Source organism: Podarcis erhardii (genome assembly GCF_964252035.2).
Source record: "Podarcis erhardii genome assembly, chromosome: 6".
NCBI lineage: Eukaryota > Metazoa > Chordata > Lepidosauria > Squamata > Lacertidae > Podarcis > Podarcis erhardii.
In genome coordinates, this window is record NC_138510.1 from 72,916,796 (window position 1) to 72,934,595 (window position 17,800).

At 43.2% G+C, this 17,800-nt stretch overlaps 1 protein-coding gene across 1 annotated transcript in view; it reads right to left on the reverse strand.

The window, feature by feature from the left end:
- Positions 1-17,800, reverse strand: part of KYAT3 (kynurenine aminotransferase 3) — a 340,414-nt gene that overhangs the window by 97,799 nt on the left and 224,815 nt on the right. The window lies entirely within an intron of this gene.

The window sequence follows — 17,800 nt, forward strand, 5'->3', positions numbered from 1 at the left end:
TTATTGTTAGTGGAGATGTTGAGAACTGTATTAGGGATTTCCCTCGCTTCTTTCATGGAACGACAGTATCTAGGGGTCCCTGAGGAGAGGGAATGATGGTGTTATTGTGAACTGCCTACCATAGAAAGGAGGCAGATACGTAGATTGATTATTATGACATTACCCATCAAACTATGAGGCAATGTCTGGCTAGAAATGCCCTCATTAGAAAAGTTGTAACCTCTCCAAATGAAGGTTGTGATTGTTTTCATGTTTGCCTGGGAGGAAACCACTGAACTCAGCAGAACTCACTTTCACCAAAATATGTCATGCTACAGAGAAAATCTGATTATTTCTGCTTAAACTTTATTAGCATTATAGAGGGGTGGGTGAGTGGAGAACGCAAGATTCAATGTATTTTTTTGTTGAAGTTAGCTCTCAATCAGATCATAAAACTGGAGGCCTATTTTTAAATAAGTATAAGAACAATTATCCGTAATACACAATCACTGCTGCCCAATCCAGGATGAGGCTCTGATCCAGCCAACTTTCTCCTCCTCTTTGATTTTCATTTAACTCATTTCATCCTTATCTGTAAACAAGTCAGAGGTTGAAGCGAAACACCACACGTTCTACAGTTCTGAGGTTCAGCAGGTTGTGAGGAAGAAAACATTCATTTCTAAAAGTACAAATCTAATGAAAACCAAAGCACTGTTGCTAGTAATAAATGTAAGCCCCTTTAATGTGCCTGCTCCACCAGTGACTTTCTGTAGTCACCTGCTGTAGATTAGAAATCTGAGACTATGGTAAGGCTGGGAGCATTGGGAGAAGAGACTGTGGCCCTAAACTGTGGTTTGCTCCTACCGCAAGGGCTGGCTTCCAATGGCTGCATATCGCCAATAAAATCTAGCAGTGGTAAAGCTGAAGGGTGCTGCTTATATTCACATTCGCACCATACAAACACAACACTCTTATACCACTTGAACTGTCATGGCTTCCCCCAAAGAATCTTGGGAACTGTAGCCCTCCTTAACAAACCATCATTCCCAGAATTCTTTGGGGGATGCCATGACTGTTCAAGTGACCAGTGTTCAAAACTCCCCTTGTTCTAGGCAGATTATGCAACCGGGAATTTCATTAGCGCCAGCAGTTTCTGAGCTCTGGGCGCAGTGCTGCTCCTAAGATTTCCAATTAAAACTGCAGAGTGGAAGGAAAGGAGGACCCTTTTCTGCCTCCCCACTTCCAGCCCCTCTCTGATGACTAGAGAAGAGAGCCTCTTAAGAATATTAGGGGGGTGGGCAGGGGAAGGACTGCACTGTGTGGGAAATGAACATAATATTTTAGCTGCCGTTCATTCATTTTCAGCTTTGTATTCTTGTTATTAAAAAAGCGCACCTGGACATCCTGTTGTTGCGCCCACAACCTCGGTTTAAGGTGCCATTTAGCTCCTAGCTTTCATATCTCAGTTTCTAACACTGCAAGTGACACAAGAGTGCTTTGAATGTATGACATAGATGTGACCTGTTTCTTAACCAGAACAAACACAAGTTGCACCAGTGTTTGCGATGTAGGTAATGTGCACTGTATCTACCTGTGAATAAAGGGCTGGTTCACACAAACTTTAGTTGGAGAGAGAGAGAGAGAGTTGCAATCGAAATTATTCAACCCCTATTGCAGATGTGAGACTGGAGAAGCCAGCATAAGTTGCGTTTTCAACTGACTTTGCGGAAACCACTTGAAGCATCTGTTGTGTTGAGCTATTTCCGTTTTCGTTTGATTTGCTTATTGCAAAGTCTGTAAACCTTGATAATAAACCCAATTTGCAATGGGGGTTGAATAATTTCAATTGCACCCACATGCACCCCTACATGTAGGGACATTGGAATAACCACAATTTCTACGACGTTTTCATTAGTATTTTGTTTAGAGATTTGGGCCTGCTATGTTCTTCACATGCTGGGAGGTAAATGCATGTGTTCATTGTACAGACAGTGGTTTGTAGCCAATACTAGTCCTGCTCAGTGTAGGCATTTTCATTAACTTCAATGGGCCAACTCTGAGTGGGGTGGCTTTGGATACAGCCTAGAATCTTGGTCTTGCAGTTGTGTGAACCAGACCCCAAAACTGCAGCAGTCGGTGAAAGCATTCAGTCCAGACTACAGTTCTCTAGTCACTGACTTTGGAGAACTTCCATTAACTTCTCTGGAGTTTCTTCAAAACAAATGATTTAAGGAGTGAGCTTTCTTTATAAGGCCTCTTCCTCATGTATTGAAAGCACAGTGGTGCCTCACAATACGAAATTAATTCGTTCCGCGAGTTTTTTCGTCTTGCGATTTTTTCGTCTTGCGAAGCACGGACTTTGGAAAAGCTTCAAAAATCACCAAAGTCCTCAAAAACCTCAAAAAAGGCTACCACACCGTGTGCTATGAGTTGCTCCTCGAAGTGAATGCACGGTTTTAAGAAAAAGGAAACAAACTTGCAAGACAAAGGAAACAAACTTACAAGACATTTTCGTCTTGCGAAGCAAGCCCATAGGGAAATCCGTCTTGCGAAACAACTCAAAAAACTCTTTCGTTTTGCGAGTTTTTCGTCTTACGAGGCATTTGTCTTGTGAGGTACCACTGCATTTATTATGGTTAACAGTGTCTTGCATGTATTTTACAGCACATTCTTTTTCTAAACAGAAGTTGCAAATGCTCCTATTAGTGCTAGTTTTTAATGTTTTATAATTGTTTAAAATTATTGGGGATTTTTTTTTAAAATAAAAAATATATTGTCGTGTAATGTCATGAAACAAGCTCAGGTAAATGAATGTTCGACTTCTTATTTATATTTACTCTTTTGGTGTTTGTGCAAATCATGTGCAAAATCATGTTATCGGGATATATCTGAAAAGTTCTTGCTAAGAAAAAGCCATTTTCCTAATTCTTTCCAAGGTCAGGAAGTTATGTCAACAGAGAAATGCCATATGTATTCCATCATTTTGCTTCGTATATTACAAACGTATATCTGCCCATAGTCAACCACATAAACATTACAGCAAATCATGGTCATCTAGTCTGAATTGATTTTTAATTTGTGGTGGTGTAATTGTTGTAAGGGGTGTTTCGTCCTGAGGGAATGTGAAATGTAGTGGTTTTGAAAAACTAGGGCAACGTAATGAAAATAGTGTGTTGAAATAAGTGCATTGAAATAGTCTGGACTTTGATCTTGATGCTGTTTTCAAAACCAAACCGGAGTCATTATACCGTCAGTTCACCCTCTAAGATTGTGTTCTGCTGTGCTACAGAAGGCACAGTGGGGCAGGGAGATGAAATAAAGTTTGTTCCAAATGTAGCATTTTGAGGCAAACAGTATTCATTTCACCAAACTGTTTCTTCCGCATGCCTTTATTTCAAAAGTGAGTAACGTCTCCTGCGGAGCTTTGTTTAAATTATTGTGTGTGGCACAAAAGGGAAAGGGTGCCTCCATCCACCTCTAGCCTCTGGCACCCACTGATAGGTGACCCTCAGTAGGAAAAAAACGTTGCCCATTCTTGCTTTGGTTCTTTCACCAAAAGGAGAGCCCCATGGCCATGGCCAGATGCCTGGGAACTAAAATGCATTGACCGTGGCTCTTCTCAAGCAAGTGGTGAGTGACAAGAGGGTGAAAATGGACACGACAGAGGCAGCTTCCTTTTTCGTTAATGCAAAGTGTCCCCAAATCAAATGGGGGCATGTGGGGATGAAAGTCTTACTAAAAGCTCTAATGAATGAGACAAATTGCCCATCACTTTCACTGGATCTTGAGCGGGAGTAGAGCCTGTGTGTGTGTGTTGGCATGCACAAATATTACCGTATTTTTTGCTCTATAAGACTCACTTTTTCCCTCCTAAAAAGTAAGGGGAAATGTGTCTGCGTCTTATGGAGCGAATGCAGGCTGCACAGCTATCACAGAAGCCAGAACAGCAAGAGGGATTGCTTCTTTCACTGCGCAGCGATCCCTGTTGCTGTTCTGGCTTCTGAGATTCAGAATTTTTTTTCTTGTTTTCCTCCTCCAAAAACTAGGTACGTCTTGTGGTCTGATGCGTCTTATAGAGCGAAAAATACGGTAAATATTTGAACATTTTAATTGTTACTTATTTATTAGATTTGTATACGGCCCTCCATCCGTAGATCTCAGGGCAGTTCAGAATATAAAAACACAAAACACATAATAAAAATAAGAATGGGGAAAAACCCACAAACCGAAACATCGCTTTCAACCTTAGTTTTCTCAACATAATTTGGCCGAAAAACGGTGAGCATTAGATTCGAGTAAATGCAGTGCGGGTTATGTGGTTACTGATTTTCATGGAGAGGGGCAAATGTAATTGAACACTATTTTCTACCAGGATTTAAGTTGTGCCCCTCTGACCTTCTGAACAAGTCCTGCATCCGGTTGACAGTGCATTGTAATGAAACAATGCTCTGACATCATGGAGATGCTTCCAGGCCGAATCTGTTGTTCTTCCACTAAGAATAGCAGTAAGCATTTAGACAGATTTCCTGGATAGCTTGCGTGTTCATGCATTCCTGTCCCTCCCTGACCTTAAAAAACAACAACTGGGTTGAAAAGCTTTTTGGGTTTTGCAGTGATCCTCCCTTACTCAGCTTGGTAAATGGGCTTCCAAAAGGGTATGTGCCCATTTATCAGTTTGGGCTTTTCACTGTGACCAAAGTATAAGCTCCGGTTCCTTCGTTTACCTCTTAATGAGGAAGAATGCATTAAGAAAGCCTCCCAGTGACTGTGGTGGCTGCCAGTCCCCCAAAGCAGCTAAGGGAGCTGTATCTTGAGATCGCCTTTCCAGTCCCTCCTCTCACCCTGTATATTATACCAGGAAATGGTCCCTGCTGCTTAGCTTGCTGTCGTTTGCTAGGGAAATTGACTCAGGACAGTAAGTTCATTCTTCCAGCCAAAAATAGCAACTTCTTGTTCCAAGCAAGGGGAGAAGCTTTGCAATGCTGGGAGGATGCATAAAATGTAGAGCAAGGAATGAAGTGGAAAGCTGTTTAGTCATAGGGTTGAGGGACTAATGCAATAATCCAGTTTGCATTCAAAGCAGATAATAATAATAATAATAATAATAATAATAATAATAATAATAATAATTCTATTATTTGTACACCACCCATCGGACTGGGTTGCCCAAGCCACTCTGGGCAGCTTCTAACATATATAAAAACATAATAAAACAAACATCCAAAAGCTTGACATCTGATGGGAGGATATTCCACAGGGTGGGCGCCACTACCGAAAAGGCCCTCTGCCTGGTTCCCTGTAACTTCACTTCTTGCAGTGAGAAGGCCCTCAGTGCTGAATCTCAGTTTCAGGGCTGGATGATGGAAGTGGAGATGCTCCTTCAGGTATACAGGACAGAGGCTGTTTAGCGCTTTAAAGGTCAGCAACAGCACCTTGAACTGTGCTTGGAAACATACCTTGATCCAATGTAGATCTTTCAGGACTGGTGTTCAGGATCACAGCTTCAAGAGTTGCACTGTCCCAAATTTTGCACCGCTGTCCTCCAGCCAAGTAATGTGTATGAGAAACTTAAGCACAAATGTGCATAAAAATTGGTGGCCATTGCTACTTCTTTTGGGAGTGTATTCCATACGCGGGTTTGTTTGTTTTTACCACAGAAACCTTCATAAGAAAAGTTCTCATCTCCTAAACCTGTTCCTGACACAGGAGACCCAACCACTCCCCATGGTCTATGGTCCCTGACCCACTGAATGCTTTAACATACTTCAGTTTCCCTCTCCCCAATCTTCTACCCCTCCAACAGACTCCCCCTCCTCTTATTTTAACATGCCACATTTCAAGCAAGCTCACATTGACCCAGTTATACTCCAGAGCAGGGGTCAGCAAACTTTTTCAGCAAGGCCTGTCCACTGTCCCTCAGACCTGGGGGGGGGGCGGACTATATTTTTTTTGGGGGGGGGAATGAATGAATTCCTATGCCCCACAAATAACCCAGAGATGCATTTTAAATGAAAGCACACCTTCTGCTCATGTAAAAACACCAGGCAGGCCACACAAAAAACCCAGAGATGCATTTAAAATAAAAGGACACATTCTACACATGGAAAAACACACTGATTCCCGGACCGTCCATGGGCTGGACTGAGAAGGCGATTGGGCTGGATCAGGCCCCCGGGCCTTAGTTTGCCTACCCATGCTCCAGAGCATAGTTCACTAGGTCAATGCTTCTGATGTTTAGCCCAGGCACAATGTCTGAGACACACATCAGCCCTGAAGTTAACCTTATAGCTTCACAAGAGCTGTATTATTTGGTCTTCACGAAGCCAGTGCTAGATTCTTGTCCATTCTTCTAAGCCAAGTTTCCATACATTCCGCTACATTTTTCTTTAAAATTGTATCATTTAGTGTCTTTCATCCATATATAGCTTGCATAAGATTAAGTTGTTTCTGTGGAACATCCATCAGAATAACATAGACAACATGTAATACTCTCTCTGCCTTGTTATTATACTGTCGGGTGCTGTTTAGTTGCTAAAAGACCCCTTGAGACAGTGCTTGACATAGAATTCTTGACATATTAACTCCTAATGCTTGCCAAGCCTGCTTTTACAGGCAATTCAGAATTCCTAATAATTCCTGCAAGATGTTCTTTTATAAATCCGATTACACAACAGGGGCCCAATACAGCTTATTACAGTAGAATTTTTAGACAATTTGCTTTAATGACGCAATTTTGGTAGGCTTCCAGTGAAACTAGATTAATTTGCAATGCAATCCACGTTTATTATACCATCGTTCAACCTCTTTTGAGGCAACTTGGCAATAGCATTTATTTATTTATGCAGGGCATTTATTACCTGCTCTTCAGCCGAGGCTCTCGGGGCTGTTTGCACAACAATAAACCTGATCAACGACAAAGCCATTTGCAAAGAATAAAACCATACAATACAATGCAGTGAATTATACAACAATTAAATACACACAAAAAGAAAACAGCAATTACATTCTGGCATAGTAGACGACCAACCATTCTCTCTGTTCCAACTGAATCAACAGAGATGGTTCAGGTGCTAGACCAGTGCCTTGAAGTGCTGATGGGCTGGGTGTGGGCCAATAAACTGAAGCTGAATCCTGAAAAAAGAGAAGTGTTATGTGTTCCTGGTTTTGGGGCCCAAGGGGTGGGCATGCAGCCTGTCCTGGATGATGTTCCACTCCCCTGGAAAGAGCAGATCCATACCTTGGGGGTCCTGGGAGAGCCAGTGTGGTGCAGTGGTTAGGAGCGGTGGACTCGTAATCTGGTGAACCAAGTTCGCGTCCCCGCTCCTCCACATGCAGCTGCTGGGTGACCTTGGGCTAGTCACACTTCTCTGAAGTCTCTCACCCTCATTCACCTCACAGAGTGTTTGTTGTGGGGGAGGGAAAGGAGATTGTTAGCCGCTTTGAGACTCCTTCGGGTAGTGATAAAGCGGGATATCAAATCCAAACTCTTCTCCTTCTCCTTCTCCTTCTCCTTCTCCAGATTACTGGCTGGGGCTCCATTCAGAACCTACATAACTCCCCATTTTAAAACAGCTGAACTGGTTAGTTGCCAGTTTATTTCAGGGTCCAATTTGAGATGCATACATTGCTCTTAAAAGCCCTCAGCAACTTAGTCCCCAATATCTGAAAGGCTGCCCCTTTGCTATAGACCCTCTCAAGGATTAAGATCAGCAAAGGAGACCCTCTTGGCAGTTTCTTGTTTGGATGGTGGCAGACTGGAGAGGAACTTCTCTGTGGCAGTCCCCAAGCTGTGGAATTTCCTCGCCACAGAGGTCCTCTGACACCTTCCTTGTTTAGTTCTCATCACATACTGAAGATGCATTTCTTTACCCAAGCCTTTGACACGTGAGATATTTGTAGAACCCATCCCACTCTTCTGATCATAAATTGTTTTAACCAGTCTTATTTTTCTAGAAAAAGTGGTGCCATGAACGCCTTCTTTGTTCTCTTATAATGGCGATGGCACTCACCTAAGACATGCCAGAACTGAGTTCTGGTGAGTTCCAGCTGGGGAAAAGTCCTGGTTTAAACTGGTTTTTAATCTTATGTTTTTATATTGCTGCAATCCACCCTGAGAACATATCGGAAAGGATGGGTATCCCACTTCTGCTATGCAACATTTGCCCAATAATATGATCACATTGGAAAAGCATTGCAAAACTACGAATATAGCAGAGTGATGTGTGGATGGTCCATTATAAATCAATCACTAATGCACTCTTATTGTGTCAAAGACACGTTGCAGAATTCACCTGCTAATGAGACCAGTCTGAAGGGACACTCACTCAGCTTTCAGGGACCAGCTCAGATTGAGTCAGAATCTTGATGCCTGCATTTGATGCCTCCGTCTCCGCGAGTTGTTCTATCTCTTTTTTCAATGTTTGTCTTTCCACCCTTAAAAAGAGAGAGAGAGAGCCTCCCCCCCCCCTTGGTTTATGAAGTTTTTCTTAGGTTTAGACTGGGGTCAGAAGAGCGAATCTGAAAAGCTTCAGAGAAAGAATGAAAGGTTATATTTATTTATTTTTCCAAGCTATGGAAAACGAACTGGAACAGGATGAGATTAAAGTAAACAACGAAATAAGATGGGAGCCTGACTAATGGGGATATCACGGCAGTAATGGAAATTGATTGCAGCGGAAGAAGAGAAAAACAACACTCTTATCCTAAGGCCAAGAGGAAGTTATATTGTCTTCAGTGATCTGGTTTCAAAAGAAACAAGGAACAAGCTCAATTTTAAAGCGATTCATTTTTAATAGAGACAGTATCTCAGCATAAAGGCCAAGCCGTAGTCATCCAGTCTGCAGAAACCAGGCCAAATGCATGCACACATAAAGAGTACATTCTGGTGGGTTCATAAGATTTCAGTTTTAGACACTGAATGCACAGGACAGATTGCGGATGAGAAGCAACATTTCATTGATGAAGCAATACTGGGAGAATGGAGGCACTTCTTTTAGGGGCAACTGGGTAAGGACCATAGCCAAGTGGGACAACACATGCATTGCAAACAGAAGACCCCAGATTCAATGCCTGGCCTCAATACAGGCCCACACGGACCTGTAGACTGCCTTCCAAGCCAAAACAGAGCAAAAGAAGTTAATGGGAGACAAAGAATTGAACAGAGGAGACTGATCAGCTGTGTGGATGTCTAGAGAGGCTTGGGGCTATACAGAGACGGTGAGAAGAAGCTGGTAGGGAAGGTTCTACAAGGGAAGAGCCATAGCTCGGTGGTGCAGCTTCTCCTTTGAATGCAGAAGCTCCCAGGTTCAGACCCCAGCATCTCCAGGTGGGGTTGGAAAGGACCTCTGCCTGAAATCCCGGGCAGCAGCTACCAGTCAAGGTAGGCAATGCAAAGCTGGAAAAACAAAGGGTCCATATACCTGGCCCTGAGAACTCTCCTCAGGCCCTGTCCCTTGCTGTCACTGATGATGATGAGGAGGATTGGGTGGGCTTCTCATGCATCTACTCACACACTTACACGCTGTCCTATTAACCATGCACCACAATAGACACCCAGAGAATAGCAGAAGTATGGCTTTATTATGCAGCTGATAAACAGGACTAGTTTTGAGGCCAGCTTACACAGAACTGAACTGGTAGAGGGCTGAAACACACGCAACACAAATCCCACCCAATGAGCCATAGGAGGAGCAATGTTTGCAGTTATTATTTTCTTAACCCCTTTTCACACACCATATACTACAATACCTGTTCCTCGAGGCCTTTTACCCAACTGCATTGTGTGTCTGAATTGCTGTAATGCCTCTTGCTTCATACCCTCCAACATTTCTCCAGTGAAAATAGGGACATCTATTATTATTATTATTATTATTATTATTATTATTATTATTATTACCCCATACATCTGACTGGGTTGCCCCAGCCACCCTCGGCAGCTTCCAACATATGTGAAAACATAATAAAGACATTGAACATTTAAAATACTTCCCTATACAGGGCTGCCTTCAGATGTCTTCTAAAGGTTATATAGTTACTTATGTCCTTTCCTGGAGGGTTAAGTAACTCCATACCCTCCAACAGTTTTCCGATGAAAATAGGGACAGCCTAAGGAATAGCAGGACATTCTGGGATCAAATCAGAAACTGGGATGGGTTCTGTAAATCTGGGACATCCTTGGAAAACAGGGACATTTGGAGGGTCTGTCTTCTGAGCACCCCTTTCCTTGCGCCACAGTTTCTTCCATTTCTTTCTTGTTCCCCTGACAGAAATACCATGTTGAAGGAAATGGTACACACCCTAACAGGAAAGGGTGACTATTTTTAGACTTCCTCTATTGAATCAAATAGTTGGCAGCTTCCGACAGCACCTAGCTGCTGTATGCTGATCAAAAGTTTCAGGCTGGACACCCTTTGGGTCTGAGGTAGAATGCCTCTAAGTGAAAACCCCTGGCAGAGTGTTTCATTTGAAATGTACAATGAGATCTCGTTGTGAATTTGATTCGAAAATGTAAAAGCACAAGAGCTCCTGGAAGGGCTGCAAAGCTATATAATCTTAGAATGTGGCTTAGCCAAGAAAGAACCCTGAACTTCTGAATTTGCCACTGTGCTACACTACTGTTGTTGTTTAGTCATTTAGTCGTGTCCGACTCTTCATGACCCCTGGACAAGCACACGCCAGGCACTCCTGTCTTCCACTGCCTCCCGCAGTTTGGTCAAACTCATGCTGGTAGCTTCGAGAACACTGTCCAACCATCTCGTCCTCTTGTCGTCCCCTTCTCCTTGTGCCCTCCATCTTTCCCAGCATCAGGGTCTTTTCCAGGGAGTCTTCTCTTCTCATGAGGTGACCAAAGTATTGGAGCCTCAGCTTCAGGATCTGTTCTTCCAGTGAGCACTCAGGGCTGATTTCCTTAAGAATGGATAGGTTTGATCTTCTTGCAGTCCATGGGACTCTCAAGAGTCTCCTCCAGCACCAGAATTCAAAAGCATCAATTCTTCGGCGATCAGCCTTCTTTATGGTCCAGCTCTCACTTCCATACATCACTACTGGGAAAACCATAGCTTTAACTATACGGACCTTTGTCGGCAAGGTGATGTCTCTGCTTTTTAAGATGCTGTCTAGGTTTGTCATTGCTTTTTTTCCCAAGAAGCAGGCGTCTTTTAATTTCGTGACTGCTGTCACCATCTGCAGTGATCATGGAGCCCAAGAAAGTAAAATCTCTCACTGCCCCCATTTCTTCTCCTTCTATTTGCCAGGAGGTGATGGGACCAGTGGCCATGATCTTCGTTTTTTTGATGTTGAGCTTCAGACCATATTTTGCACTCTCCTCTTTCACCCTCATTAAAAGGTTCTTTAATTCCTCCTCACTTTCTGCCATCAAGGTTGTGTCATCTGCATATCTGAGGTTGTTTATATTTCTTCCGGCGATCTTAATTCCTGCTTGGGATTCATCCAGCCCAGCCTTTCGCCCTTTCGCATGATGAATTCGATTTATGGTTACCTTGTTTCATCCAGCCCAGCCTTTCGCATGATGAATTCTGCATATAAGTTAAATAAGCAGGGAGACAATATGCAGCCTTGCCATACTCCTTTCCCAATTTTGAACCAATCAGTTGTTCCATATCCAGTTCTAACTGTAGCTTCTTGTCCCACATAGAGATTTCTCAGGAGACAGATGAGGTGATCAGGCACTCCCATTTCTTTAAGAACTTGCCATAGTTTGCTGTGATCCACTCCTAGTGACCACTTATAACTGGGTAACCCTTTGCCAGAGATATGGCTTACTAGGCTTGCAGGAGTTAACAACAACTAAGATGTTGTGTAAGTTGCTGGGCACTTGCCCAGAGTGAAGAATTAGATGATTGCACTGAAACGCAGGTTATTATAAATGCAATGGTTCCCTGCACAATTTCCTGAAAGCCTCCCTTTTTTTTCCAAATGCCAAGCAAGTACCTTAATTAGTCAAGAAGAGGCTAAAGCATGAGCGGATCATATAAATGGAAGAAATACGACTGCATCACTTTTGGTTGGATGGTGCCTTCAAGAAGACTGCACGCCAAAAGCCTCAGAAATAATCCTAAATCACTCCAATGCACATAATAACTGCACGCTCTTAAACCTCTGCACTGGTGATCATCAAAAAGTTATGGCATGATTAAGAAGATGTAGAACATCATTTTATCAGAATGTTCAGAACATCCGCTGAAAACCAGAATTTCTGATCTTCAGGGTAGGATGCCAGACTTTCTCTAACTAAAACAGCAGCAACCATTTTAGGGAAGTATAAAGTAAGCCCAAATATCCGGGGGTAAAGTATCGAGACTGGTATTGTTTGAGGGCAATGTCATGTGGACTGCACAAATGAATTGGAGCTCAAACAGGTGCAAACACACAATAAACTTTGGTCTGCACAGCCCATAGTCTCTACCTACTTTCCAGAATGGTCTTATAGACATAAGACTGTTTTTCCCTGGGTGAATGGTCCCCGCCTTATGAACCCCATCCCCTTTGTTGCAGTCCTTGTCTTTCCCTACTGAGTAGATATTTAAGAAGTCATGTTGCCAATGTCTCATATTTTCAAAGGCTCGTCCTTTCCCCACTTTTTGTGCTCAGGGCAGCTCTGGAAATAAACAGTTTGCTTCCTTTCTCCTCCCAGTGGGACCAAGTGATAGCCCAGGGGGAAAGGAGATTGGGGGAAAAAGTTTCCTCTTTCTAAGATGGAAAACAAAGATTATGCAAAGGCTTTGGGGCATGACTCACAGAAAACACTGACCTCCAGTGATGCTCGGGATGATTCAACACTCCAGCCTAAACACATATGTTTGGAAGTCATTCTATTGGCATTTCCAGAAAGTTATACACGGCTATCACTTCTTGCTGGGCCGTATGTAACAGTGGTCTGAATTTTAGTTTCCCATTTGTTCCATATTCTAACTTCTGGACAGGGATTAGAAGTACCAACTCTCTCTTTTTGGGGGGAGAGGGGATTCAATTAAGGAAAAAAAAATATTGATTTGTTCTCTCTCTCTCCACCACCAGTGTGGTGTAGTGGTTAAGAGCAGTAGACTCGTAATCTGGGGAACTGGGTTCTCGTCTCCACTCCTCCACATGCAACTGCTGGGTGACCTTGGGCCAGTCACACTTCTCTGAAGTCTCTCAGCCCCACTCACCTCACAGAGTGTTGGTTGTGGGAGAGGAAGGGAAAGGAGAATGTTAGCCGCTTTGAGACTCCTTCGGGTAGTGATAAAGCGGGATATCAAATCCAAACTCCTCCTCCTCCTCCTCCTTCTCCTCCTGGATCTAATACTATCACTGGAGGTTCAGGTGACTGTGATTGGCTATTTCCAGCTATGTTGGACAGAGATGACCTACACCATGCTCTGGTAGTTTTCAGATTGGATTATTGTGTTCTAAATGAGTCGGCCCTCCTCCTCCTCCTCCTCCTCCTCCTCCTCCTCCTCCTCCTCCTTCTTCTTCTTCTTCTCTCTCTCTCTCTCTCTCTCTCTCTCCCAGGAGGGTTCAGTCTAGGGTGGAGCCTGCATGTCCAGGCACAGAGTCCACAGAAAATACTATTTCCCTGTGAAGTTTACACTCTTACAGTTGAATTACTTGGAGAAGCTCTGTCACACACGACCACAGATCACCACAACAACACCATCCGCCCATTCCATGTCTGTGCTGCCATTTTGAAGCATCCAAACACATGGCACAGGTAACTCAACAGGCTCAGCCAAGACTACAGATAAAGTCACATATATTCATGATACGATAGACAGATTTGGCTCCTTAAATTGACATGAGTGGAAAGCCTTTGCCCATTTGAGAGATGGAGAACATCGGTACCTGATTTCTCTTACATACAGATACACAGGATTTCTCTCTCAGTCACAAAGATAAAACACATGCGAAAGTAGGGTTGTACTATACAGTTTGCACTTCAGATGGATGGCTAAGTTTAAACCCCACCAGTCTACTACCCTTAGTTTCGCAAGATTGTCATGACAGCACTTGGAGGAAAATTGTCAACCAAAAGTTTCACTTTTCTGATTTATCACCACAACAGTTATTAACACTGGGCTTCAGTAAAGCAAATAATTTAGACAGCACCTATTCATTTTGATACGCTGGCACCCTATTTGCAAAATCTAACCATTCCAAAATACAGACACACTTTCACTTACACAAGATTAAATATACTGCCTTCAGCTGTACAGTGGTACCTCGGGTTACATACGCTTCAGGTTACATACGCTTCAGTTTACAGACTCCGCTAACCCAGAAATAGTGCTTCAGGTTAAGAACTTTGCTTCAGGATGAGAACAGAAATCGTGCTCTACACTATAGAGCAGTAGACATACTACTGAATACTTTGGCTGAAGCCTGTGCATTTGTTTGGGATGAATGTTAAAACACAGTACAGTGGTACCTCAGGTTAAAGACACTTCAGGTTATAGACTCTGCTAACCCAGAAATAGTGCTTCAGGTTAAGAACTTTGCTTCAGGATGAGAACAGAAATCGTGCTCCGGCAGCGTGGCGGCAGTGGGAGGCCTCATTAGCTAAAATGGTGCTTCAGGTTAAGAACAGTTTCAGGTTAAGAACGGACCTCCAGAACGAATTAAGTACTTAACCCGAGGTACCAGTGTACTTGAGGGTCAATTTCAAAAATTCCACTGGAAAAAGATGTGCTCTTCTCCTCCCCTAGCCTATAGGTTTATATCAGGGATAGGGAATCTACAGCCCACCAGACATTGTTGACTCCAATTCCCATCATCCCTGATCACTGGCCACATTGGCTGGAGCTGACAGGAGTTGCAGCTTGCCTTGTTTCTTTTTGAAAAATTAACAATAAGCTTTCTGTGCCTTTCCCTCCGCTAGCAGCAAGAAAAAAAGTATCTGCTCTATGTCAACTTTTTATCTGCCTCTTTCTAAATTCCACACTGCATTACATATGCTCCGTAATTCAATTTACATTTGAAAAGAAATATATGAGAAATTAATTGGCAAGGCAGCATCAACATGCTCTATTGCAAGGACTCCAAGGGGAAAGGATGGGAACAGGCGGATGGAGTCATTGGCGAGGCGAGGAAACAGGCATGCTTTCCATTACCTCAGCATATGTGCATCTCTGGAGTCAGGGAGAAGGGCCAAAGACCCTTGTGGGAGACTGACATATTTCATTGCAGCGAGGCAATATGCCATTCTGGATTTGTAGATCTACAAGTCAGAGCTGCGCCTTGCAGAACTTTCAGCTAGGTAGCCTCCAGCACACAATAAAGCGAAACTCAAGACAACTACATTAAAGACACTACAGGGCAGGACTGGAGCCAAAGCAGGGTTTACATTACAATGTAAACGACTGGGGAGACAGTCAGTATAAAATGCGTGCTCTTCTTGTTCATTGCCTAAGATCTGTAAAAAGTTTGTGTAATAGGTACCCATTGTCCTATTAGGTAGGACATATGTCCAGAATTTCCCAGATATAGCTGGCAACTTTTCCATCCTGATTTTCACTTTTTGAAATATGGTAACCCTATATTAGGAGGGGACCAGAGCCATGCCCTTGGCTGGGTGGGTTGTGCGGAAAAGACTCCTAGCCGTCACGGAGAAGGGAAATGCTCTCTCTAGTGCAGCAGAATTGCCAGTGTACAAAGCAGGCTGGTTGCATAGTCACATTTCATTGCTAAACTGAGATATAAAAAGTCAATTTACAGGTTGCAATATGGCAGCCTTGATATGTAGGTGTTTTCCATTTCCTGCATGTACACATATTTTTCTGGACTTCTCGTCCAGTCTTGAAAACTAAAGATGGACAAAATTATTGGGACATATAATATAAAATGACAAAATCTTCTGCAATGACGAGGTCAACTGTGATGCATTTTTGAAGTTGCAATAACACCTGGTTTCTGTGGGCACGTGATTGCTTTGTTAGCATTGGAAAGCTACTTATTTCTGCATTTTGAATGCATGCACCTTCTTAGACAAGTTGGCCTATGGTATCCAGTCCCATAAAAATATTATGGGATACAAATGCTGCTAGACCCAGAATATTTGCATTTCCCCCCTCCTCACACACCGCCCCCAGAGCCTGTTCTGGCTTGGATTTGAAACAAACGTAACAACCAATATTGCCAGACTAATTAACCATAACTCTGCTTCAACCTGAAGAGAAGCAAAACAAACGTTCAATAATTGTATCCCAATGGTACCTGGAATCAAACCTGAAGGGGATGTGACGGATGTGTGGTTGATGTTGCTAGGAAACAGTCGTAAGCAGTGAAAGCACAAGGTCTGAAAGGGAACATCATTAATGGGATGTTTCTATTAGCTAGCAAAATGCTTAGCAACTGCAAGGGTGAGTATCATGATGGGATGGTACCAGAGAAAGAGGAGAGGGTAAAAGAGAGAGGATAAGGTGAGGACAGAGTGAATACTTACTCACTGAGGTGCTCTTTACACGTTTGCCCAATTGCTCATCTATGATACAGCTGAAGGTTTCAATGACCCAACTGTATGAGGCAGGGCTGATTCCATTAGTCTATTTCCCACAGAACTGGCACCATCTCCTAGAGGGGTGCCAATTCTATTGGAAAGGCCCACGGGATTGACTCCATCCACCTGGCTGAGTCACTTAAACTAAGGTCGGGGCTGATGGATGTTGTAGTGCAATAAGATGCGGAGGGCAGTGGCAGAGCATGGGTTGCCAGTGTCCAGGGCTGTGCAGAGGGGTGGGAAGGAAGCAGGTGGCGTATGCATGTGCATTCAATTGCCTAACAGTGTCCACATCACCCAGGAGATCATGGTTGCATAGATAGGAAAACAAGAGTCATTCTGTTGTCTGGAGAGGTCACTTCCTGGTTTGCATGGATAAGCCGTTTTCAACGGAGTCTGGCGAGCAGCCAGAGGATTTCTCACCACTGCTAAAAATCCTGTAATGAAACATCATACAGTGGGGGGGGGGGGAGAGATGTTGCATTCCTGGCTATTACTGAACACCCCCATGCAAATCCCGATTCAAGTATGGCAACAGAACTCCTATGGTCCTACATACAACCTTATGAGCTGTTCTGTTTACTTGCTCCGTGCTAGGGTGCAACACTCTTATTATAAGGTAAATCCAATGTCCTGTGTTTTTATCACTAGACATAACAATGTCCCATGTCCAGATCTTTGTCACAGGCTGCATACAGTGGTATGTTGGGTTACAGACGCTTCAGGTTACAGACTCCGCTAACCCAGAAATAGTACCTCAGGTTAAGAACTTTGCTTCAGGATGAAAACAGAAATCACACCGTGGCGGTGCAGTGGCAGTGGGAGGCCCCATTAGCTAAAATGGTATCTCAGGTTGAGAACAGTTTCAGGTTAAGAACGGACCTCCAGAACGAATTAAGTTCTTAACCCGAGGTACCACTGTACACACTATGTCTTTGAAACCCATTCAAAGCACATCCTTTCCCTCAGAGAATTCTGGGCACTGTGGCTTGAATTGCAAATCTGTGAGGGATAAATACAGTGCCCAGAATCCTTTGAGGGAAATAATGTGCTTTGAATGTGCTTTAAAGGTATACACAGTCTCGGGATATACATTAAACAAATTTGATCTTTCTGGGTAACGTTGAAGGGCTTTCACTATTTTAGCGTCCATTTCACATTTTGAGACTGCCATGTTCAGTTTTGTTTAGAATATGTCAAAGTGGTTTTGAATGCCACCCACAATCTGCAAGATTCCAAGGGGTTCCAAGGTCCATGTTTCCTTTTGCAATTGAGGTACAGTGAAAACGGCGGTGTCTTTATGATATATGGTTTCTTTATATTACAACCTGA